Raw genomic sequence first — 24,081 nt, forward strand, 5'->3', positions numbered from 1 at the left:
AAAAGCCTAAGGCATTTACTTTAAAGAGCTTCAGACAGCATTACACCAAATACTCCTGGGAGGCTTTACTGCCCAGATATCTATTGGGTGACAAGTGTTGCACTGCCAACAGAGAACCTCACAAAGATATTAAAGTCACAGCACTAAAACCAGAAAGACTCCATAAAATTTTTTCCTAATAGATGATAGATTTACATATTCTTCTCCATATCTTTTTCTCCCCTGAGCAGGCCCTATTTTCCAGCTAAGGTTTGTGGCTGCATGCTTCTCTGCTGTAAGACATTAGTGACAGCTTTTAGATTATGTTCCGATTGAACTCATTTATCCCTGATAGCAATAGCATTCTGAGAAGTTGTTTCTACTCTGATTCTTGCCACTGGTCTATAAAGATTTTCATAGAATCTTAGAATCACAGAGCCTTAGAGCTGAAATGGAACTTAGAGTCGCTCTAGTTTAACTCCCTCAATTTATAGATAGGAAACTGAGTCTTTGAGAGTTGAAATGATTTTTCCAAAGCAAAATTTAAGCCAAGGACTTCTGACTACAAAGTTTCTTTCTTTCTGTCTTTCTTTCTCCTCTCTTTCTTTCTCTCTCTCTTTCCTTTCTCTTTTTTTGTTTCTCCTTCCCTCCCTCCCCATCTTCCTTCCTTCTCTCTCTCTCTTTCTTTCTTTTTCCCTTTCTTCCTTCTTTGTTTGTTTCTTTCATAATCACTCATTTCCACCCTGCTTTAAATTATTTTTCAGTACATTTTTGAAGTATAACTATCATGCATGTTAATTCTTTGTTTAAGATAAAACATCAAATCATTACCTTTATAGAATAACCATAAGCCCAATGTTATAGGGGAAAAAAGAAACAATTTTGTTTCTGGAATCAGCAAATGTGGCTTCTAATCTGACTTTTCAGTTGTGTGATCTTGGGCAAATCCCTCTACTTTTCTAGACCTTAGTATCCTCATCTATATGTCGAGACTGAAGTTTTTTGCTGGTCAAAATAAAACAAGAAAACCATCATACCCAACTCAAAAATGCTGGGCAGAACAGCTTCCAGATAATGGGAGGACATTCCTTTGTAATCCCCAAATCTGTGCAGATTTTTTTATAACTGGCAGTCTTAGGTTATAACTCTCTCTTTGAGTTAGATACTCTTTATATCTTCTTTGTGATGCAGTACAAATTAATTTGATGTATAATAAAGGATAAGCTTTGGAGGCAAGGTCATTATTCTCACTCACTTAGCCAGGATTCCCATTTTTATTATGCATATATTTCAGCAGTAAAGGCATCATATGCAACTAAAAAATGCTAAGAAGAATGGCTTCTAGCTAAGAGAAGGACTTTCCTTTGCAATCTCTAAGTCTGAGCAGAGATCAATCTTTTATAAAAGAGATCAACCTTTTATTTCTTTAGAGCTATATTTTGGCCATGGGCAGGGGTGGGGGGGAACAACATCAACCAAAAAATCCTTCTGTCTCCCCACACGTAAAATAAGGGAGTTGGATTAGATGACTTTTCAGTTCCTTTCCAGCTCTAGATACCATTATCCTGTTTTCAGAATCGTACAATCCTTGATTTTAGTTCTGATCTGATTCAGCAAAATACAACACAGCCTACAAAAGGTAGAAAGACTGGAGCTCTCAAATTATATCATATACTCTGATTGTAGTGTCCAAAAATCACAGGCTCTTTTAAAATCTGAAAAAATGATGATTCTATCACTGTCCTGAGTTAGAGGATGCTTTATGTCATCTATGTGTTAGAATAATGTCCAATAGTATGATTTTATTTTTGTAAAATGATATACTGAAAAGGAACTTTTATACAGATGATTGAAGAAATTTTCTTTTACCAATATATGTCATATGAAACCACTTTCATTATGCAATGGTGCACTGATGAAGGAAAAGGAAGGGAATCCTATTGATGAAAATCTAGAAGTAGACCCAGAGAAAGTATTGGAAAATAATGCAACAAGAACTTCAAGCTGAAAGGAACCTTAGAGATCTAATTCAGTCCTGTTATTTAACAGATAAGGATACTGAGGTCCAGAAAGGTGAATGACTTGTTCAAGGTCACTCAGTAAGTAGCAGAGTCAGGATATAAACTTTCAATTATTTTCCAAATCCAGTACATGTTGTAATAGTCAAGAGTTTCTTTACCTTTATGATGACATGGACTCCTATGGTCCTCTGGTGAAACCTATAAACCCCTTCTCAAAATAATGTTTCTAAATACACAAAGTAGACTACATAGTGTTATGAAGGAAACTAATTATATTGAAATAAAGTTATCTATCTACCTATCTATATTTTAAATTTTAATATACTCCTGATTAAGAACTCTTGTAATAGACCATGCTGCCTCTTCTAGACAAAAAATATGTAGGATAAACTAGGTTATTCAGCATTTCATTCACCTTTCTAATTCATGAGGCTAATAGAAAACTATGCATTCTGTATGACCTTATAGCAAATGCTTATATCTCATTGTTACCAAATATATTGGAAATAGAATCTAATTTCCGGCTCAGTTTCCATGGTCCCTGTTGGCCTGTGGATATGACTAACACCTGGAATAGAACCTGAGTAAAGTTTTGAATGTCCTTTAAAGTGAAGGAGTTGATGTGAAAAAGGGAACTAGCCTAGAAACCACCCAAACATCTTCTACAATATTGAGTCAAGGGTCAGTTTTCTAAGGGTATGCAGTAAGGGTTTCTTAGGGTAGTGGTTGGTAAAAGACCCCTTAGCATAAAGGACTGGAATTTATCTTGACAACACTAGCTATTAGCAAGTCCCATTTATAGCAGGACAGTGTTATAAATAGATTTATGTCATTTGAGCTAAGTAGGCCAAAAGAATCATCATAATTGTCCAGTGCCTATGTAGCTATCTTGGAGAAATGGATGGGAAATTCATCCTTTCATTCAATAACACATATACACACATATAAATATTAAGCTATATGTAATCCTTCACTAAAGTCTTGTCCTGATACTTCATATTGGTGTGGAAATATCATTTATTCAAGACTTTACAAGTGTAATGAAAATTCCCATAGGTTTAAGCACGAATCAGCCATCAAAGAGTTATCTAAGGATGGGCCTAACTTAGCATTTGGAAGTTTTACCATTGGCAGAACTTGAAAAAAAGATGAGTGAATGACAAATGGAGAGAGAGAGAGGAAACTAAGGCTTTATCACAAGGCAATGAAATTTAGCTGGTGCTAACTAATATTTGTTTTAATATGCACTGCTGATACATGTATTTGAAAGAACACAGCTTTCAGATGGAATTGGATTGTGCTGGAGAGAATAGAATCTATAGTGTAGGTATGGGAACTTGGACCTCTTTTGTCCACAAAGAGGAATGCTTCACTTGTGTGGTAACAGTTTAATGTTATAGAGACAGAAAAGAATCTTTTATTCATTACAAACTAGAGAAATGTGTTTAAATAAAGTCTCAAGGAGGGGCAGCTAGGTGGCACAGTGGATAGAGTATCAGCCCTGGATTCAGGAGGACCTGAGTTCAAATATGGCCTCAGACATATAACACTTACTAGCTGTGTGACCATGAGCAAGTCACTTAACCCCATTGCCTAATCCCCCCCCAAAAAATGTCTCATGACCACCAAAGAAATGGAGAATTGTGTAGATACATTCAGAGCTATAGGTATGAAGGTGCCTTAGTTAATTGTCATATTCATGTTTTAAGATAAAAGAGTGTAAAACTAAGAAAATTAGAAATCATTTAAATATTTGGATCCAATGTATGATTTTAAAAGAAATTTCAATTTGATAGTGAAAATTGGGGAAATTGTAATTTTTTTACATGAAAGGTGAGTCACCAAGAATCAAGAGGCTTTCATTTCAACCAATGAAGATACAACAACAGCAGCAGGAGAGGAAGAGGAATCAGAGTAGATGAATTAAAGTTACAACAGGAGGGAGGACTGAAAAATTGTTCAAAGTTGAGATGAAGGAGTTCATGAGAGAAGACTTCAGCCTAATGATTCCTGATTGGTCAGGAAAAAAAAAAACTATTGTTTTTCAGCACTACCTAGAGGGAGAAAAAGGTGAAGCTTTTCTTAAGGTTTTCTGCTCTTGCTGTCACCTCTGGCTTGAGAAAGAAAAGCAGAGAGGACTTTGCAATTGTTTCGTTATCTTGCCTGTGAGTTGTGATTGGCCAACAATAGATCCCAGGCCAACCCCTACTTGGTCACTGTTTGGGCACTGATTGGTTCAGAGTAAATGTAAATAGTGGTTGTTTCTATTTTAGCCAGAAACCCTGAGAGTCTTCCCCTCCCAGATTGATTATTTTTTTGGGTGGGGCTAGGTGAAAGAGGCCATTCTCTGTCTCATTTCTTACCTAGCCTTAACCACTGAATGGGGATTGCTGCAGTCAAACTGAGACCTGTTAAAGACCTTAGCTTAAAAAGGCCAAGGTCTCCCACTGTATCCTGGGCCATCTCCAGTCATCCTGATCTATAGCTGACCACTAGACCCAGATGACTCCAGAGGCCAAAGTGAGGCTGGTTACCTTCCACAGCCCTCCCTCACTTAAATCCAATTCACTTGCATGTCATGGCATCAACTCTCTGATGTCATGGTCCTCTTCTAGAACAAAGGGTAAACAACAAAGATATCTCAGTGAGTTGTCTTATGGAGTTAATCTAGGCCACATTGTCATGAGCTCCCTTCTGACTGACATCTGGGAGAGAGAATAACTGACTTGATTGGGCTATAACCCAGACACAGTCTGTTTGATAAGCTTTGAATTTTTTTTTTATTTTATTTTAGAGAACTACTCTTCACATTTAGAGCCAATTCTTTCCAAATGTTCTTTTATGGTTATTCACTAATTAAAAGAGCTTATAAAGGTTATTTTTAAATACAGGAGAGAAATTTCACAGGTTGAAGAGTGGTGACCAAAGGGGCAGATTTTTTGTTTGTTTGTTTGTTTTTGTTTTGTAGTGCAAATGTTCCTTAATGAGCCAATGCACAGAAAATATTGAAATCTGCAATCCTAAGTTATGAGTTATTTTAAGCATGAGTTTTCCTTCCTCAACTGCTTCTCTGACAGGTTCTATAAGTATGTGTTTACTTTTCATCATAGCTGCGGAATACATTTGTAGGAGATTGTAACCTGACTTAATGTGTGTATCATAATCTTTATTATTTATGCATTTGCTAAAATTTATTACCATCTACAAGATTATTTCTTTTGTCTTATTAAGTAACGGGTCAAGTTTAAGATCTAATAGTGTCATCATTGTGAGTGGTTGCTTATATGAATATCACATTGTGTTGTGTATTACTTTGTGAGTAACTGGTTGCATAGATAAAAAATATGCACTGGATCGGGCTTCCAAAAGGAGAGAGATAAATAGGGAAATATATTTTCTCATAACAAGGTTACTTCTAGGATCCTGTAAGACTTTGCAGGAAACCATGTGGTGGTGGCCTATCTCTGGCTAGATCTGCTGGTATAAGAACAGGTTGGAGTCAGTGAACCAAATTCAGAGAAAGAGAGAGATGTCTTTAATTCCTAGATAAGACATGTGGGGCCTCCACATAGTGGTGTTGTTGTTATTGCTTTTAATATCCCCCATGTTGTTTCTGAATCCCACATGTAGCATATTTCTGGTGTTACATTGTAGGGGCATTTGACAAAGCACCAAGTGGCACATTTATCCATATTTCACTTGACTCTGCATATTTGTTGTGAATCCTTCCCTTCCCTTTCTTTCCTTTTCCTTCCCCCTTCTTTTCCCTTCCCCTTTCCTTTGCCTTCCCTTCCTTTTCTTCAATCTTTCTTTTCTCTTTTTTACTTTCTTTTTTTGTCCAGTGGGGGGGGGAGAAGTGAGAGGGAAAATAAATGTTTCTTAGCTGATACAAAATACAATTTTAAAAGCTTTATATTTTTAACCATATACCTATTTAGATCTATTTAATTTATGCTAGATTCAATTTTTGTTATGCTAGATTCAATCTTTTATTCCGTCTGGGGATCTTTTTGCATCTTGATTCTGTGTGTCATCTGGAAATTTGATTCAAGCTTTCAACAACAACAACAAACTTTGAATAGAAGAAGGCAGAGAAGAGATTCAAGTCAATTCAATAAACATCTATTAAAAGAGCACTGTGTAGTAAGCATAGAGATTTAAAGTCTATTCATATACATCAAATGCCTCTACATTGCCCTTTGAATTATCTTCAGTTTCAGTGCTTTGAACACTGAAGTGTTCTATGACTCATAGCCCTACAGTATCATATCACTAGAAGCATATTGGTCTCTAAAAGATGGTCTTTTGTTTCAAGAAGAAACTTAGAGTCCTGAAAAAGAACTCTGCTGTTTCCTGAAGTCTCTTTCCATCTAACTCTTCTTAATAATCCTGTGCAGGGATAGACAAGCTCTAAAAGCTGTCCACTAAACTTATGCATGTCATAGGTTGGTTAATGGAACATTCTACTCCATTTGATTTTTCCAGTGTGCAGATTTAAGCCAAACTGAAAATATATAGAGAATGTAAGATGTGCTTATTATTGGGGCAGCTAGGTGGTGCAGTGGATAGAGCTCTGGCCTTGGAATTGGGAGGACCTGAGTTTAAATCCAGCCCCAGACACTTGACACTTACTAGTTGTATGACTCTGGGCAAGTCACTTAACCTTGATTACCTCAAGAAAAAAAATGTGTTTATTATTTATTGACTATCATAAAATTGATTCAGTAGACCAGAATACTATCTTAACATCTCTTCTGGAATAATAACAAAGAACATCACAAATATCATCTCATTTGATCCTCTCAATAACCCTGGGAAGTAGATGCTATTATTATCTCCATTTTATGGTTAAGGAAACTGAGACAGACTTTAAATAACTTGCCTAAGGACACATAACTAGTCTCCTGAGTTTCTGAGTTGGGATTTGATCTCAGATCTTCCTGACTCCAGGTCCAGTGCTGTATCCACTGCACCATCTGGCTGTCTATTAACCCTTCCAACAAAGTGCCTCCTATGCATATTTCAAAATTAAACAAGCTTCCATGAAAGGAATAAAGACAGACATAATGTTATTTGACAACTCTCTGATCATTAATAAACAGTGAAGAAGAAAACGCAAAGACATAATGCTCATCAAATATGATCACCACTCTCATGAAAGACATCCAACACAGAATACAAATGCAATAGAGATCTCCTAGGGATAGTGTGATCTTATATGTGTATGGGGTGTTTGGGGAGAACTAGCACCTCTGGTTGAGGGCTTACTGAGCCTTTTTATACATCTTTGATATCTACCTTTCACCTCACTCTCACCTGTGGCTCCAACAAGCTGTAGCATGGGCAGCAACCACACCCCAGTAAAACTGTCTTGGTAGATGGGCTAACCCAGGCTAAGGGTAACCGACGGGCCTCAAACCTATCAGTGAGTTGGGGGATGTCTACGCCAAGCATGTGAATGTGTGGATGAGAACAGTTTGTTCCATTGGCTATTAAGCAGGCACTGTGGACTGCTTAGAGTTTGGTCAGACATCAAAGATACCAAGGTTATCCACTGCATCCTGGGCCATTGCCAGTTGTCCTGACTTTTGTTTCCCCACTTAACTACATTGACTCTGGAAGAGTGAGGCTGATGACTTTGAGCAACTCTGCCTCACTTAAATCTAATTCACACAAAAGTCAAGCCATCACCCTGTGATGTCACTAAACCTCTTCAGAAACAAAGGATGAACAAGAACAGTATGTGAATAGTATTGTCCTCCATTGTATTAAGCCCCAGAACATTGTGACACTTCCTAAATGAGATCCTCTAATGATTCAAAAGTAATAGTCTTTGTATAGCACTGACTTGAGCTCCTTGGTGGAAAGGAGAAGCTAACAGAAAGAAAAAATACAGGAATATGTAAAGAAAAAAAATAAGCAATCCAATACTTTCTAAATACCAGGGAAATTGCTGCAACTCAAATTTAAAAAAAATATTTCAATTTTCTTTTTATTGGGAAGAATACAGTTGCAGGAATGTTGTTGGGATAGGAAAGAAGTGGGACAACCTACTTATTTTTACCTTGGAAATTAGTTCAATTTTAACTGTAATTAAATACCTGAACTTCTTTGGGTATGAACAGCCTCACTATGAGTCAATGTGTGGTTAAGAACAGCAGCTCATTTGCTGTTAACTGACTTTGCACTTGTTTCTGACTCTTCAAAACTAATGGTAATAAATGTGTCCTGGTAGCTGGTCATAACTTCTCAAACCAGGAAGAGCCTCTAGGAAGATGCAAATATACAGGGAAGGTATAGAAAGGTAGGCAAATAAGAGGTTCTTATAAAGGGAAAGAATGGAGTATAGTTAAAGGTAAGAAGAACCTTGAGGGACAGAGAGGAGGCTGCTTGTGCCAGGCAAATCAAACCACAACCACCTTGGTAATCATCTCACCTCAAATACTGACAGTCACAGCCCAGGAACTTGAACCTAAAAGCTATGGAATAACATTGCTTCCAGCCCAGGGCCCCAAGCCATCATCTTGGAAAACAACCCCTTTGGGGATGTAGCCTGGGAACTGATGCTATAGGTGCTACAGTCAAAGTTACTGAACATCTGGAAAAGAAAGTCCCTGCCACCAATGTTCTTGACAGTGTTAAATGTTTCAACATCAGTAACTGATATGATTGTATCAATGGAAATGAAATGAAAAAAAGAAGCATTACCATCAGTACCCTAAGAAACATGGGACCTTTCTATCTGAATTACAGCTGACACTTTTCACATGTGTTGTCTTTCCCATTAGAATGTGAGCTCCTTGAGAGCAATGTCTTCTCTATTTTTACCCTCAGTGCTTGCCACAGGCATTTGTGTATAATAAATGCTTTCTTCATAAATGCATCTTTGCAAAAGACCTATGATTTCCTTATGTTTCTAATAGATGCCATTTCATGTCATTTGAAAAGATTTTTTTTAACTGAACTTTTCCCAAATATTTTGATAGTATAGAAAAATGCAAATCTTTAAGGATTCTATTGGTCATTAGGAAGTGAAAGTAGTCATAGGTCTTGACTTCCCAAGAAAATGTCACCATCTAGTGGCAACTACTCTGAATTATAGACACAGGGTCCTAAAAGTCATTACACAGCTCTGCCTGTCAGATTTAGAGAAATGTCCATATTAAATAAGACAGAGAAAGAGAGAGACTGAGAGAGAGACAGAGAGAGAGAGAGGCAGAGAGAGAGACAGAGACAGAGACAGACAGAGACAGAGAGACAGAGACTGAAAGACAGAGAGACAGAGAGACAGAGACAGAGAGACAGAGAGATTCCTATTATAATCAAATTCATCATTAAGGAATCAACTTCAGCAGAAGGTAGGTCTGTAGACATCCCCATTGTAAGTAAGTTTGATAAAGGGACTTATGTTTTTTGCTTTTTTTCTTTCTTTTCTTTTCCTTTAATTTTCTTTTCTTTTTTTCCTTCTTTCCTTTCTTTCTTCTTCGCCACATCTGTAATTTTTCTGGTCTGTAATTTCATTTGCATAGGGAGCTGCCAATGGAGAAATGACCTCTACCAATTCATAATGATAACCAATTTATAACAGTATTAGAGACTTGCTTGGAGCATTGAAATTAAGTGACTTGCTTAGGGTCATGCAACTAGCATGTGTCTAAGGCAGTACTTGAACCTAGGCCTTTCTGTATATGAAGACAGGTCTTTATCCTTCATATGATACTAACTTGCTAAAATTGCTGTTAAAAAAAAACTTCATTATAAGGCAGTTCAATATCATGGATCACAAAGATAATTTTATATAGCAAAGATGTTCTGATGTCAAGCTATGGATTCACAGGGAACTTCACTAGTTATTATGAGCATCAAGTATTGCATGTCTAACACTGAGAAATGTTAGATACTGAGCTGTGTGTAGGTATAGAAACCTGACAACTGAACCTTTTAATGAGTCACTATTGTGTCATACCGAGTTTGGAAGTTGTTGCATTAAAGGTTAAATATAATAGAATATAATCTAATTTCCCTACGCACTACAGTAGCTTCTGGAGTAACTCTAGCTAGAATACAGTCCTTTAATTTCATGTTCTCTGTTCTTATTAAGTGTTTCTATGGGTATTCACAACTTCTTATAGATAGAAATGCTAATGTGTCCATAAATTCTAGGTGAAGAAAAAATAATGTTCCCTAGGGGGTACAAAGTACAATTAACTGGACACTTATAGTTGGTATTTAGTTAACCCTAGTAATTCCAACTATAATGAATCTTTCTTACAGGGGCACAGAACATGTTTGAGGCTTTATCTCCCTATTCACCCACCATAATATTTTGTTGATGCTACAGTGCAATGCAAAAGAGTGCTTCATCTGGAGTCGTAAGACCTGAGTTCAAATCACAGCCTTTCTGAGTCTCAGTTTCCTTATATGTAAAATGAGGGGGTTGACCCACCAATACCACAGAAAAGTCTGTTTCCCAAAGACATTTAAAAAAAGAGAAGGGGGAAGGACCTTTTGGTACAAAAATATCTAATGGCAGTTCTTTTTAGTGGTGACAAAGAATTGGAAATTGAGGGGATTCCTATCAATTGGGGAATAGCTAAAAAGTTATGGTATATGATTGTGATGGAATATTATTGTGCTATAAGAAATGATAAGCAGGATGTTTTCAGAGGGACCTGGATAGACTTACATGGACTGATACAAAGTGAAATGATCTAAGACAATTCTAAAGGACTCATGATCAAAAATGCTATCCACCTCCAGAGAAGGAACCTATGGAATCTGAATGCAGATCAAAGCATGCTTTTTTAAAATGTTCTTTTTTTCTGTTTTTTTTAATGACATGAATAATATGGAAATATATTTTGCATGATTGCACACATGTAATATATATGAAATTGCTTGCCTTCTCAGTGAGGTGGGAGAGGAGGGAGGAAGGGAAAGAATAAGAATCTTTTTTTAAAAAATGAATGTTAAAATTGTTTTTAAGTGGAAAAAATAAATTGGAAAATTGGAAAAAATAAAATATTCAAAAAAATTTTAAGAGGCAAAAGTCAATCTCTGCTCTCACGGAGCTTACAATTTAACAGGGAAGCCAATATGCAAACAGATACAAACAAAGCAAGCCATATACAATTCAATGGGAAATAATTAATAGAGGGAAAGCACTAGAATTAAGATGGGTTGAGGAAGGCTTTCAGTAAGAGATGGAGTTTTAGTTGGGACTTAAAGGAAGCCAAGAAGGTCAGTAGGCAGAGTGGAGGGAGAGCGTTCCAGGCATGAGGGGCAGTCATAGAAAATGATCCAAGGCAAGAGATGGTATGTTGCAATAGCCAGGAGTCCAGATTCACTGAATCAAAGAATACATGGTAGGGTCTAAGACTGGCAAGATAAGAAGGGGTTAGGTTATGAAGGGTATTGAATGCCAAGGTAAACATTTTGTATTTGATTTTGGAGGCCAGAGGAAGACATTGGACTTTACTGGGAGGGAGGGCAGGGTGACATGATTGAACCTGTGCTTTAAGAAAATCACTTTATAGGCTGAATAAAAGATGGATGAGAGTGAGGAGACATTTGAGGCAGACAAAGTTGCCTGCTATCATAATAGTCCAGGTGTGAGATTGATGGGGGGGCCTGACCAGTAGCAGGGACCGAGGAGAGAAAGGGGTGTGTTTTATAAATGTTGTAAAAGTGAAATCGACAGGTCTTAGCACAAGATTGGAAATGGGGAATGAAGATAGTGAGGAGTCAGGGATGACTCCTAGGTTGTGAATCTGAGGACTGGGAGGATGGCATTGTCCTCTATAGTAACAGGGAAGGGGTCTGTGTGGTGGGGGAGGGTTGTTAATTTGAGAAAAAAAGTCAGCTTAGATGTAGTAATTAAATCCATGGGATTTGATAAGATCACCAAGTGAAATCATACAGAGGGACAAAAAGAAGAGGACACAGGACAGAACTCTAAGAAATACCTATGTTTACAGAGTGTGACCTGGAAGAAAATCCAGCAAATGAGAGAAAAAGAAAAGGCACAGTGAGAGAGGTGGGACGAAAACCAGGAGAGAGTGTTGTTTGAAAAACCTAGAGAGAGTATCCAAGAAAAGAAAATGATCAACAATGCCAAAGGCTGCAGTAAGGTCAAGGAGAATGAGAATTAAGAAAAGAGGATTAACTTTGGAGAGAGCATTCATTTAATCTCTGTCTTCCTCAGTTTCCTCAAATGTAAGAACGAAAATAGCTATAGCAACTACTTAACAAAGTTGTTGTGAGGATAAAATAAGATAATATTTGTAAAGTATCTAGCACTGTGCCTGGCCCATGGTAAATAATTAATGAATGCTTGTTCCCTCCCTCTCCCTTTCTTCAATTAGTCCTCTCTTAGTGATCTCTCCTTGAGATTTTTTTTTTAAATGAATGCTCTGGAGGCAGCTAGGTGCTGCAGTGGATAGAGCACTGGCCTGAAGTCAGGAGGACCTGAATTCAGATGTGGCCTCAGACACATAACACTCACTAGCTGTGTGGCTCTGGGCAAGTTGCTTAGCCCCAATAGCCTCATCAAAATAAATAAATAAATGAAATGAAATGTTCTGCCTTTAAGCAGTTTGTGAGTTAGAACAAATACAAAATATGAATGAAAAAAATTATGGTTTTTTTTTTGGTCAGAGGTGGAATAGGAATTGGAAGGGGATGGAGATATAGACCTGTGATTTCCCTTTTTGGGAGCACTTCTTACTTTGTAAACTCTCTACAATGAGAAGAATAGAAATTAGTCTGTAATTTATAGTCCTGCAAGTTTCAGAATGGAGGGCCAAGTGACTTGCCCATGATTACAGTTGGTATGTGTCATAGGTAAAGCTGGAAACCATGTTTTGTGACTCTCATGAAAATCCACCATCCGCTATCCATCCTCCATACCACTTTATTAATAAACTGTAAATGAAAAGGAGAAAATTTGAATCTTGAGGATCTTGAGAATTTTGAAAGATGAGATCAATCAGAGAATAATCCCTGGATTAAATGAGTTTTGATTAGGATTCTCAAGAGGAGGACTTTATGTGGAATGGCAAAGGAGAAGTGGAGTCCAGATGGGAGAATGATAGGTAGAAATATATGATGACAAGCAAAAAAAAAAAGTCAGTATGCTGGCATGCAATAAGGTGCAGTAAGGTAAAAGGCTCCAGTCTTTTCTATTTCCACATACATTTCTAGTAAGAAGTCACTTCTTTTGGAGGGAGAATGCTGGTGGATAGATGAGACGGGAAAAATAAAAAAAAACACTTCACATTCACAGGGATGCATGCCAATTATTACTATAGCTGGGCCTCAATTAGAGCAAATAGTGAATCCCTTGAAGTGGTCAGCCTAACATATTCTAATCACACTATTTGACGATATCTAGAATTTACCTATAGTACCTCCTTTCTAGTTAGGAAGAATACCACAAAAATAAGACCTGTGATATGAATAAAAAACCAGGATTTTATATAGCTTAAGGTTTGCAAAGAATATTTGCTTTATCTCATTTGATCTTTATAATAACTGCTTTGGGTAATTAATAGTAACAATCACATCCATGTTATAATTGAGGAAACTAAGGCTAAGAGGAGCTAAATAACTCACTCAGGTTAACAGAGTTACTAAATATCAGAGGTAATATAGAAAGTCAACATCCAATTAAGTTAATGCTCTAACATACTGGCTTTTCCTTTGAAGTACCAAGGAGCAGAGACTTTTCTCTAACCTTCCTTGTATGTCACAAAACAGCTCCTTTCATCAGCAGAGAGAGATGAAGGCCCAAGAATGTGACCCAAGATGTGACTACTCTTTATATCTGAGTGGATCTTTATCAAAACCCATACATACTTTCTAATTCTGTGTTTCTTATTGATTTCTTTCCATAAATTTCCTATTGAAGATCTGTCCTATTCTCTGGATGTCTTCCCCTAGGTCTACAAATTTTTATATGCACAATTATAGCATATGGGATATATATATATATACATATATATATATACATATATAATTCAAATCTTGCTACATGACCAATCCACTTCTTTTTTCCAATTCTACATTTCTTGGATGATTTCTTTCACACCACTTTGGACCATGTCAACACTAGTAATGTTGCAGCCAACTAGTTCCCACAGTGTGGTTGTTGTCCACTGATCTTTGGATGATCTGCAAGTTTGATTCTTCATATATTGTGGTTTTTGCAATGAAGTAGAAACATTAGAAGAAGCTATTTTAAGATGGATTTTAGTTTCAGGGAACAAATTGAGGGCACTAAAACACTGTTCATTTTTTGAAATTCAACCCAGCTTACTCTCTTCCTATATCTGGATCCAGATACATCTGTCTTGGTTCACTGCTGATAATCATCCGTCCTCATTCTACACGACAAATTTATGTTCTTAAGTAGTGAATCCTTGGTTTTCATGCTTCTACACTTGGGAAGGTGATTAAGTATTTGCTATGAAGGTGTTTTCTAAACTTTTTTGTCCCTAATACACCAATTCCAATTAAGCCATTACAGGATATGATCATAATCAGAATCAATATTTTTTCCTTTATTCATTTTCCATCAATTACAATTTGAGTAAGTGAGGTTAAATCTGTTGTAATTGCATGCAGTATCTTTTTTCTCTTTTATTTTGGCCGTTGATTTTGACCTTTGCTCTAACTAGTTGATGGTCTAATTGCACACATAGGGCTGATTCAGAAATGACTCTTACATCAATAGTGAACCATTTCAGATTTGCTAGTATATAGTCTATTTCATTTTTTGTTATGTTGTTGTCTTCACCACATTTAGTACCTTCTGATTCTGTTGCTGTATTCTCTGGACCGATGGACCTCCAGACCAATATGTCCTTCATGACTGAACTACTTAGTTTTGAAATTTCACAATATATGCATATATCATACATGTACTTATATGTAGTTATATACATATATACACACATATATGTGTATGTGTATATATATATATATATAATCTTCATGTTGAACTCTTTGCTAGTATTTATCATAAATACCATAAGATGAGATGACTAAATGTCCCTTGAAATTTTGTTTTATGTTGCTTCTCTGTGAATAGTAAAACCGATTTCACCAGCCACTTTAAATGTTTCTTTGAGCGTGTTTGAATTATCCTTCCCCTGAATCACAACTTCATTCATGACTCTCCCTTTCTTTCCACCCACATAACAACCACCCTAGTTCATGCTCACATCCCCTCTTGCTTGGACTCTGCAATAGCTTCCCAATTGATTTCAAGTCCAATTCTTCTCTAATTTCTTCTGAATCCAGTTGCCAATCTAGGAATGTTAATTCCTAGACTGTAGGTTCAACCATGACACTCCCTAGCTCAATAAACTCTACTGGTAACTCTCAGATAAAATATAGACTCCTATGTTTGACATTTAAAGCCCTTCATAACCTGACTCCAGTCTGCTTTCCAGACTCCCTTATGTGTGACTCTCTTTCAAAAACTCTGTGGTCCAACTAAACCGGCCTGCTTACTGCTCCTCACACTCCAACTCCAGTGTCTATAACTTTGTACTCTCCCTTACTTCCATTTCTGACAATCTCTTGTTTCTTTCAAAGATCAACTAATAAAGTTCTTCCTATATGAGGGGTCCCTCAGTGGCTTGTGCCTCTTCTCCAAAGTAACCTTGTATTTGTTTTGAAAAATTTCATAAGTCCATGTATTTTCTTTTACTTCTATTATTATTTATTTCTTTTATCATGTATTATAATCACCTCTTTTATTATCGAATATGATCACCTCTGAGTGCAATTATTTCATTTTTGTTCTTATAACTAAAGCCTAGTGCTTCACAGGTGTTTAATAAATGCTTACTGGTTAATTGATTTCATTTCAGATATTTTGCCTTGTAATTTACCATTGCCCTGCTTGTGGGACGATCATTTTGTATGAAGCTTAGGATTTATGGCCTTGCCAAAATATCTTATCTTCTATTGGATGGGGACCTGTTTAGAATAGGTTGGGAATATTGTCAAACAAGTGACAACTTTATGGAGATATTTGTTTATTTCATGACATAGAATAAAGGAATTTTTCAAGGGGAATTTTTGCCTTAGTGTCTTAGATTTTTGCCATCAGGCACAGAGGAACTTTATTAGTATTATAGGATCATAGATTTAGAGCTAGAAATGAGGTATGAGACCACATCGCTCAAATGACTCATTTAATAAGTGTAGAAATAGTAGCAGAGAGTTTGAAATTACTTACCCAAGGTCACACAGGTGGTTAGTGACAGAGCTGGAATTTGAAACCATATTCTCTAAAGTCAATGTTTTCTACTACATCATATTACATTCTTATCAATGTGTTGAAGGCTGCTTAGAGGAAGATTTCTAGTGATATGTCCTATGCCCTTGTTCTTGATCTTATGCTGGTAAACATTTTTACCCATGATTATCAATAATAATAATAATAGATAACATTTGTATAGTGCTTTACAAATATTATACCATTTGATCCCTTCAACCCTGGAAGGTAGATGCTATTATTATCTTCCTTTTACAGTTAAGAAACTAAAGTTGAGAGAGGTTAAGTGACTTACCCAGGGTCACATACTAGGAAATGTCTGAAGTTAGATTTGAACTCAGGTCTTCCTAACTCCGGGGCTAATGCTGTATCCAGTGTCTACCAAGCTGCATGATTTCAAGGAAGATAACATAGCATGCTTATCAGAGCTATAGATGACATGAAGCTTCACAGAATATCAATTATGTGAGTTAACAAAGTTAGAGTTAAAAATAAAACTCTGGACAGGTAGGAACAAGGGGCAGCTTTGAGTAAGATAAAATTGGATAAGGATAAATGCAAAAAAAAATTAACCATTGGGTTAAAAAACATCAAGTAAAAAGATACAGGATTTGGTTGACAGGCCTGGACTATACATCCTGAAAAAGTTGGGGAGTTTAAAGTAGAACATGGTAGTCTCAAAAGATAATGTTAAACTAGATTGCTCTGAGATAAGCATAGTTTCCGGAACAAGGGAGATAATAGAAAATCTATAAGCTGCCCTAATCAGGTCATACCTCAGGTTTTATGTTCATTTCTTTGCATCAAATTTTAAGAAGAGTATAGACAAGATAGTAGATGTTCATAAGAGTGCAATAAGACTGGTAAGAAGACAAAAGAATATGTCACAAGAGTGAAGCTAACTGGGAATGAGTAGCCTGAAGAAGAGATGATTTGGAATAGATATGATGAGTGTCTTCAAGTTAGTGTTTGAGGTCTGGTTTGTACACAGGAAGATGCGTCTTCTTGATTCCCAGCTCAGTGAACCACCTAGGTGCCTGAGCTATAGTATACAAATGATAAACATTTGTTAACTTTCAATTACAATGTTCTTAAGGAACAATGAAAGTCATGAAGATATAAACTTACAGGTATTTGTTTCAGATGCTGAAAAATATTCATAATTAATTTGATATTTTTATAGAGAGATGGAGCATTTCTCTTTTGACAAGTTCTCTTTCTGGAAGGGAAATGTCAAAAATCAGCATATGATTCATCAGAAAGATTAAATCTATAGGGCTGGTTTATTATAGTAACCAATGAAATATAGTAGAGTCCATTTTAAAATTGTACTGCTAATTAAGGAGTAATGGCAGTATAAATAATATAAAGCCCAGATAATTAAATACAATTTATATATTGATTTTGGACTACATTGGGTTGAAATAAATTTCTCATGTTGGTTAGTACACTTACTATTTTAATCCTGCTTTGCATATTACAATTATTTAGCATTTCTTGAGCCTATATCAATGGAAACAAGAACTGGATTGTAAGTATTTTTGGTAGAAGGAATTAGCAAAGAATTAAATCATTGAAATGGATTATCCACATGAGGATAACTGATTTTATTGTATATATAATTCCATGCTATATAATTTTTCTGATATACATTAGTAGTTTTTCTATCAGAAAGAAAAACTATATGTCTTGCAAAAGGACTGGTAACATTATTATCCTTCTATTTATTTTAATGTAACAGAGGTACCACACCAGAAATACAAGTCATGCTAAACCCAGCACTGCCAATCAGTAAGACTGTGAGTCAATAAGCCTTTATTAATCACCTACTATCTCCTATAGTAACATGATTTCCTTTTTTTTTGTCATATTAGTCAATCTGATAGGTGTGAGGACGTACCTCAGAGTTCTAATTTGCAGTTAGATTGATTTAGAGCACTTCACATGCCCAAAGGGCTATAAAACTGTGCATACTTTTGATGTAGCAATACCACTACTAAGTCTGTATCCCAAAAGAGACCATTGAAAAGGGAAAAGGACTCACGTGGACAAACATATTTATAGAAACTTTTTTTGTGGTGGCAAAGAATTGGAAATTGAGAAGATGCCCATCAATTAGGGAATGGCTGAACAAGTTGTGGTATATGAATGTAATGGAATACTATTGTGCTATAAGAAATGATGAGCAGGCAGACTTCAAAAAAACTTGGAAAGACTTGTATGGACTGATGCTGAGTGAAGTGAGCAAAACCAGGAGAACATTGTAGACAGTAACAGTCATATTATGGGATGATTGACTTTGATAGACTTGGCTCTTCACAACAATGCAAGAATCTAAGACAACTCCAAAAGATTCATGATGAAAATTGCTATCCACACCCAAAGAAAGAAATATGGAGTCTGAATGCAGATGGAAGCATGCTATTTGCTCTCTTTTTCTTTTGTTGTTTTGTTTTATTGCTTCATTCTCATGATTCCTTGCATCAGTTCTAATTGTTCTTTACATCATGCCAAATGGGAAAATATACTTAACATGAATGCATATGTAGAGCCTATATTGGATTGTATGCCGTCTAGGTCGGGGGAAGAAGTAGGAGGGGGAGAAATTTAAAACTCAAAATCTTATGGAAGTTAACGTTGAATACTAAAAATAAATAAATTAAATAAATAAAAAAAAGAAATGGTGAACAAGTGGACTTGAGAAAAACCTGGAAACACTTGCTTGAACTGATGCTGAGTGAAGCGAACAGAACCAGGAGAACACTGTACACAGTAACAGCAAAATTGTTCGGTGACCAATTTTATTAGACTTCTGATTTTATTAATTTTATTAGTTCTTCTGAGTAATGCAATGATCTAAGACTATACCAAAAGACTCTTGATGGAAAAAGCTAACCACATCCAGAGAAAGAACTATGGAGTCTGAATGCAGATTGAAACATGCTGTTTTCTCTTTCTTTAGTTTTTTAGTTTTTTTTTGTTTTGTTTTGTTTTTTGTTTTTCTTGGTTTTCCCCTTTTGTTCTGATTTTTCTTTCATAACATGACTAATGTAGAAATATGTTTATTATGATCATACATGTACAACTTATATCAGATTGCAAGCTCTCTTGAGGAGGAGGGTTTGGAGAGAGGGGGAAAATTTTAGAACTCAAAATCTTATAAAGGCAAATGTAGAAAACTAAAAATAACTAAATAAATTAATTTTTTAAAAAGTGAATGTACCACTTATGCATATAAATTTAGTATTGATATTACTTCATTGTCTGTGGTACTTTTTAGAAAGATGTAGTTTCCTTCCTTACTCTTTTAATTAGGTATATTTTGTTTTTGCTTGTCTCATATCAGGATTGCCACCCTGATTTTTTTTTTTACTTCTGCTGAATAGATTCTGCTCTAGACCTTTACCTTTATTTTGTGTGTGTCTCTTTACTTCAGGTGTGTTTCTTGTAAACAATATACTGTAAGATTCTGATTTTTCATCTACTCTGCTATCTGCTTCCGTTTTATGGGAGAGTTTATCTTACTTGCATCCACAACTATGATTACTAACTGTGCATTTTCCTCTATCCTATGTTTCCTCCTGTTTCTCCACTCTCTTTCAACTTTTTCCTCCTCAACAGTGTTTTGCTTCTATCCACCACCTGGTCTGCCCTCTCTTCTGTCCATCCCTTCCCCACAACCTTTACTTAATCTCCTCCCCTCCTACTTCCCCATTGAGTAAGATAAGTTTCTATATTGAACTGATTGTATATATTATTTCCTCTATGAACCAATAATGATGAAAGTAAGTTTCAAGTGATGTCTATTGTCCACCCTCTCATCTTTCCTTCCACTTTAATCGGTTTTTTCATGCCTCTTCAAGTGGAATAATTTACCCCATCCTACCTCTCCTTTCTGTACCTAGTGTACTTCTCTTTTTCATCCCTTGACTATCCTTTTGTGACATTCCCTCAGACTCATCTTACACTCATCCGCCCTGTCTATGTATATACCTTCTATCTATACTATTAGTGGTACAATTTTTAAGAATTACAGGTACCATCTTCTCATGTAGGGATGTAAACAGTTCAGTTCCAAAGAATCTGTTATATTTTCTTTTGCTTTTTTACCTTTCTAGGTTTCTCTTAGGTCTTGATATTGTATATCAAATGTTTTCTTCAGTTCTTCTCCTTATGAAAGTTTGAAATCATTCTATTTCATTGAATGACTATTTTTTCCCATGATGTATTATGCTTAATTTCACTTGGTAGGTGATTCTTGGTTGTAGTCCTAGCTCTGATGACATCTGGAATATCATGTTCCATGATCTCTGATCCTTTGGAGTTGCAGCTGCTAAGTCCTATGTAACCCTGAATGTGGCTCCTCAATATTTGAATTATTTCTGGCCACTCACAATATTTTACCCTTGATCTGATACTTCTGTAATTTGGCTATAATGTTCCTTGGGGTTTCTTTTTTGGGATCTCTTTCCTGAGTTGATTGGTGGATTGTTTCAAAGCCTATTCTGCCCTATGGTCCCAGGATATCATGGTGGTTTTTCTTGATAATTTCTTGAAAGATGCTGTCCAGATCCTCCCTTTGATTACACTTTTCAGGTCATTAAATGATTCTGACATTGTCTCTCCTGGTTCTATTTTCCAGGTCAGTTGTTTTTCCAGTGATATATTTTACATTTTCCTCTTTTTTTTCATTCTTTTGAATTTGTTTGATTGATTCTTGATGTCTCATAGAGTCATTGGCTTCCACTTGCCCAATTCTAACTTTTAAGGAGTTGTTTTTCTCAGTTAGCTTTTGTATTTCCTCTTCCATGTGGCTAGTTGTAGTTTTTAAAGGGTTATTTTCTTTTTCTGAGCTGTTGATTTTTTTCATAATTCTCTTGCATCACTCTAATTTCTTTTCTCACTTTTTTCTTCAATCTCTCTTACATGATTTTTAAGCTCCTTTTTCAACTCTCCCATGAGTTCTTCCTGGGCTTGAAACCATTTCCCATTTTTCTTTGAGGTTTTGCCCATAGATGTTTTGATATTGTCCTCTTCCAAGATTGTGTCTTGATCTTCTCAGTCACCATAATTACTTTCTATGTTTACATTATTTTCTTCATTGTTTTTTGTTCATCTTTTTTGACCTTTTTCTTTCTTTTAAGTTTGAGCTCTGCTTCCCAGGATTGAAGGAGCACTGTCTCAGGCTTCTTGTGCCAGGGCCTGCAGGTCTGGCCTGTTTATCTGGGGCTGCACTGATGTTACCCTGATGCCCATGGGGGACACTTGTGTCTAGTGCTGTGCTGAGGGCATGGGGTTGGGAGTGGCTGGCTCTGCTGGAGGCCATAGGGATATGACAGCTTACCCTGTACTGAGCCAGTGTCCTAGTGCTGGTGTCTGGCATGTGCTGAGGCTAGTGGGATTTTCTGCATTTCCCAGGGGCTACTCTGAAGCATATGATGGTCTGTCCATTGGAAGTTGCCAGTTTGCCCAGGGCTATGCTGAAGCATATGGAGGCCTGGCTGCTGAATGATGTCTGTTTGCTAAAGCAGGTGATGGTATGATGGTTCTCAAAGCTGTAGTCTGCCTCTTCTCCTGGCTATGCTGAAGAATGCAGGAGGGCCTGGTGTTGTCATTTGCCTGTTCCACCACACTGGGGCTCAGGATCTCCAACTGGTTTACTGAAGTGGGGCTTGCTGGCTTGCTGGGAAACTTCTTCTCCTGGCCTGTTTCCCTTTTACCCAAGGGAGACAGACCTTTCTTGCCAATTTCCCAAGTTTCTTAGGCTGAAAGATTGTTTTACCCTGTCTTTTGCTGGTTTTACTGTTTCAGAATTTGTTTGGGGGTGCTATTTTATGGTTGTTTAGAGGCAAATATGGGAGGGTTACAGTGATTTATTGCTTATTCTGCCATCTTAGCTCCCAGAAGTCCCCTCTCCCAGACCTTTTAAAATATTTCCATCAACATCATTACTTCCCAGAAAAAAATATGCCTCTCAGTTTATCAAATTCATTTATATAAGCTATCAAAGAGTGCTCTCTTTGTTGGAATTCCAACTTGGTGATAGTCACATCTCCTTTATAACTGGGGTAATCACCAAACAAACAAGAACTTTTCTTTAATCTGTTTTAGAATTTAATATTCCTAGGGACAGGGTAGTACAGGAGAAAACAAGAAGCAGCTATAAAGTGATCTTAGTTGTAGTTTTGGTCCTGAGCCTGTCTACCTACATTACTTTTGCCTTTCTGGATTTCAGTGTTTTTTTTTTGTTTTGTTTGTTTGTTGTTTTGTTTTGTTTTGTTTTGTTTTGATCAGTCCTGTGATTAGGTTGGATAACATAACTCCCTTCCAACTCTGACATTACCTGATTCTATAAGCCTTTGTAAATAATAAGAATCCTTTACCACTTCCTACCCTCTACCCCCATATATGCATGTATAAATAGATGCAGTAAATAGAGTGCAAGGACTGGAGTCAGGAAGAGTCATCAACCTGAATTGAAATCTGGCCTCAGACATTTACTACCTGTGTCACCCTGGGCAAGTCACTTAACCTTCTTTGCCTCAATTTCCTCATTTGTAAAATGATCTAGAGAAGGAAATGAAAAACCACTCCAGTATCTTCCCCAAGAAAACCTCAAATGGTATCATGAAGAGTCAGACATGACTGAAACAGCTAAACAACAACACATATACATATATCCATAAATACACACATTTAGATTTGCATATATGTACATAAATTTTTCTGCTTATGTGTATATACACCCATATGTTACTGCTACTGTAGTTGTATTTGTCCTTCCTTTTTGAAAAGGACCAATGAAATCACAGGGTGATGTCTTGACTGGTGTTTGAACTGGTTTTAAGTGAGACAGTGTTGCACAAAATTGTCAACCTCACTCCCTCTTCCAGACTCATCAAAGTCCATTGGCAAGACAAAAATCAGGATGACCAGTGATGACTCACAATGCAGCAAATGACCTTGGTGTCTCTGATGTCTGACCGAGTTCAAAGCTTTCCACAGCACCTGCTTCAACCACCTTCATAGCCATTTGGCCAAATGCTTCTCATCCACCCATTCCACCCAGGGAAGACTTTACATGCATGGGGTAGACATCCCCCTAATTTACTGACAGGTTTAAGGTCTGACAATTTCCTTTAACTGGTTTAGCCTATATGTTGAGATGCTGTCTGTAGCTGCTGCAGATAATACAGTTTCTTGGAGCTACAAGTGAAAGTCAAGTACCAGGTGGACACCAAAGGTGCAAAACCTCAGCAAACCCTCACACCAGAGGTGCTAGTCCTCTTGAAACACCCCATATACCTTACACATATAGAGTAAGAGCTGTACAAATGTATATATGTATATATACACACAAATATATACATATCAATACATACATACATCTACACATATATTTCTGACTTGCATCCTTTGGTGGATCTCTTAGCCTCTCAATATCAGCCTAGACAACTCTCTAAAATTATAATTTATAGCAAAAGTGATAATCTGCATTTTTAGAGGAAGTTCATCACTAGGGGCTCTTTCTACCAATGAAATCACTGGCTTAGTTTGATAAGCACACACATATACATAGTGCATCTCATATTATATTATATATGTATACATTAATATGTTATACATATGTATCTATTATACTCTTTTTGTTTGTCCTTTATTCTCTAAGAGGATCATGACATCAAATGACATCAAAAAGGTGATACCATGACATGCAAATGAATTGGATTTGAATTAGGGAAGGCTATGCAAAGTCACCAGCCTCACTTTCTCCTCTGGAGCCATCTGGAACCA

The sequence above is a fragment of the Vombatus ursinus genome, unplaced genomic scaffold (assembly GCF_900497805.2).
Source record: "Vombatus ursinus unplaced genomic scaffold, bare-nosed wombat genome assembly UNPS02004868.1, whole genome shotgun sequence".
NCBI lineage: Eukaryota > Metazoa > Chordata > Mammalia > Diprotodontia > Vombatidae > Vombatus > Vombatus ursinus.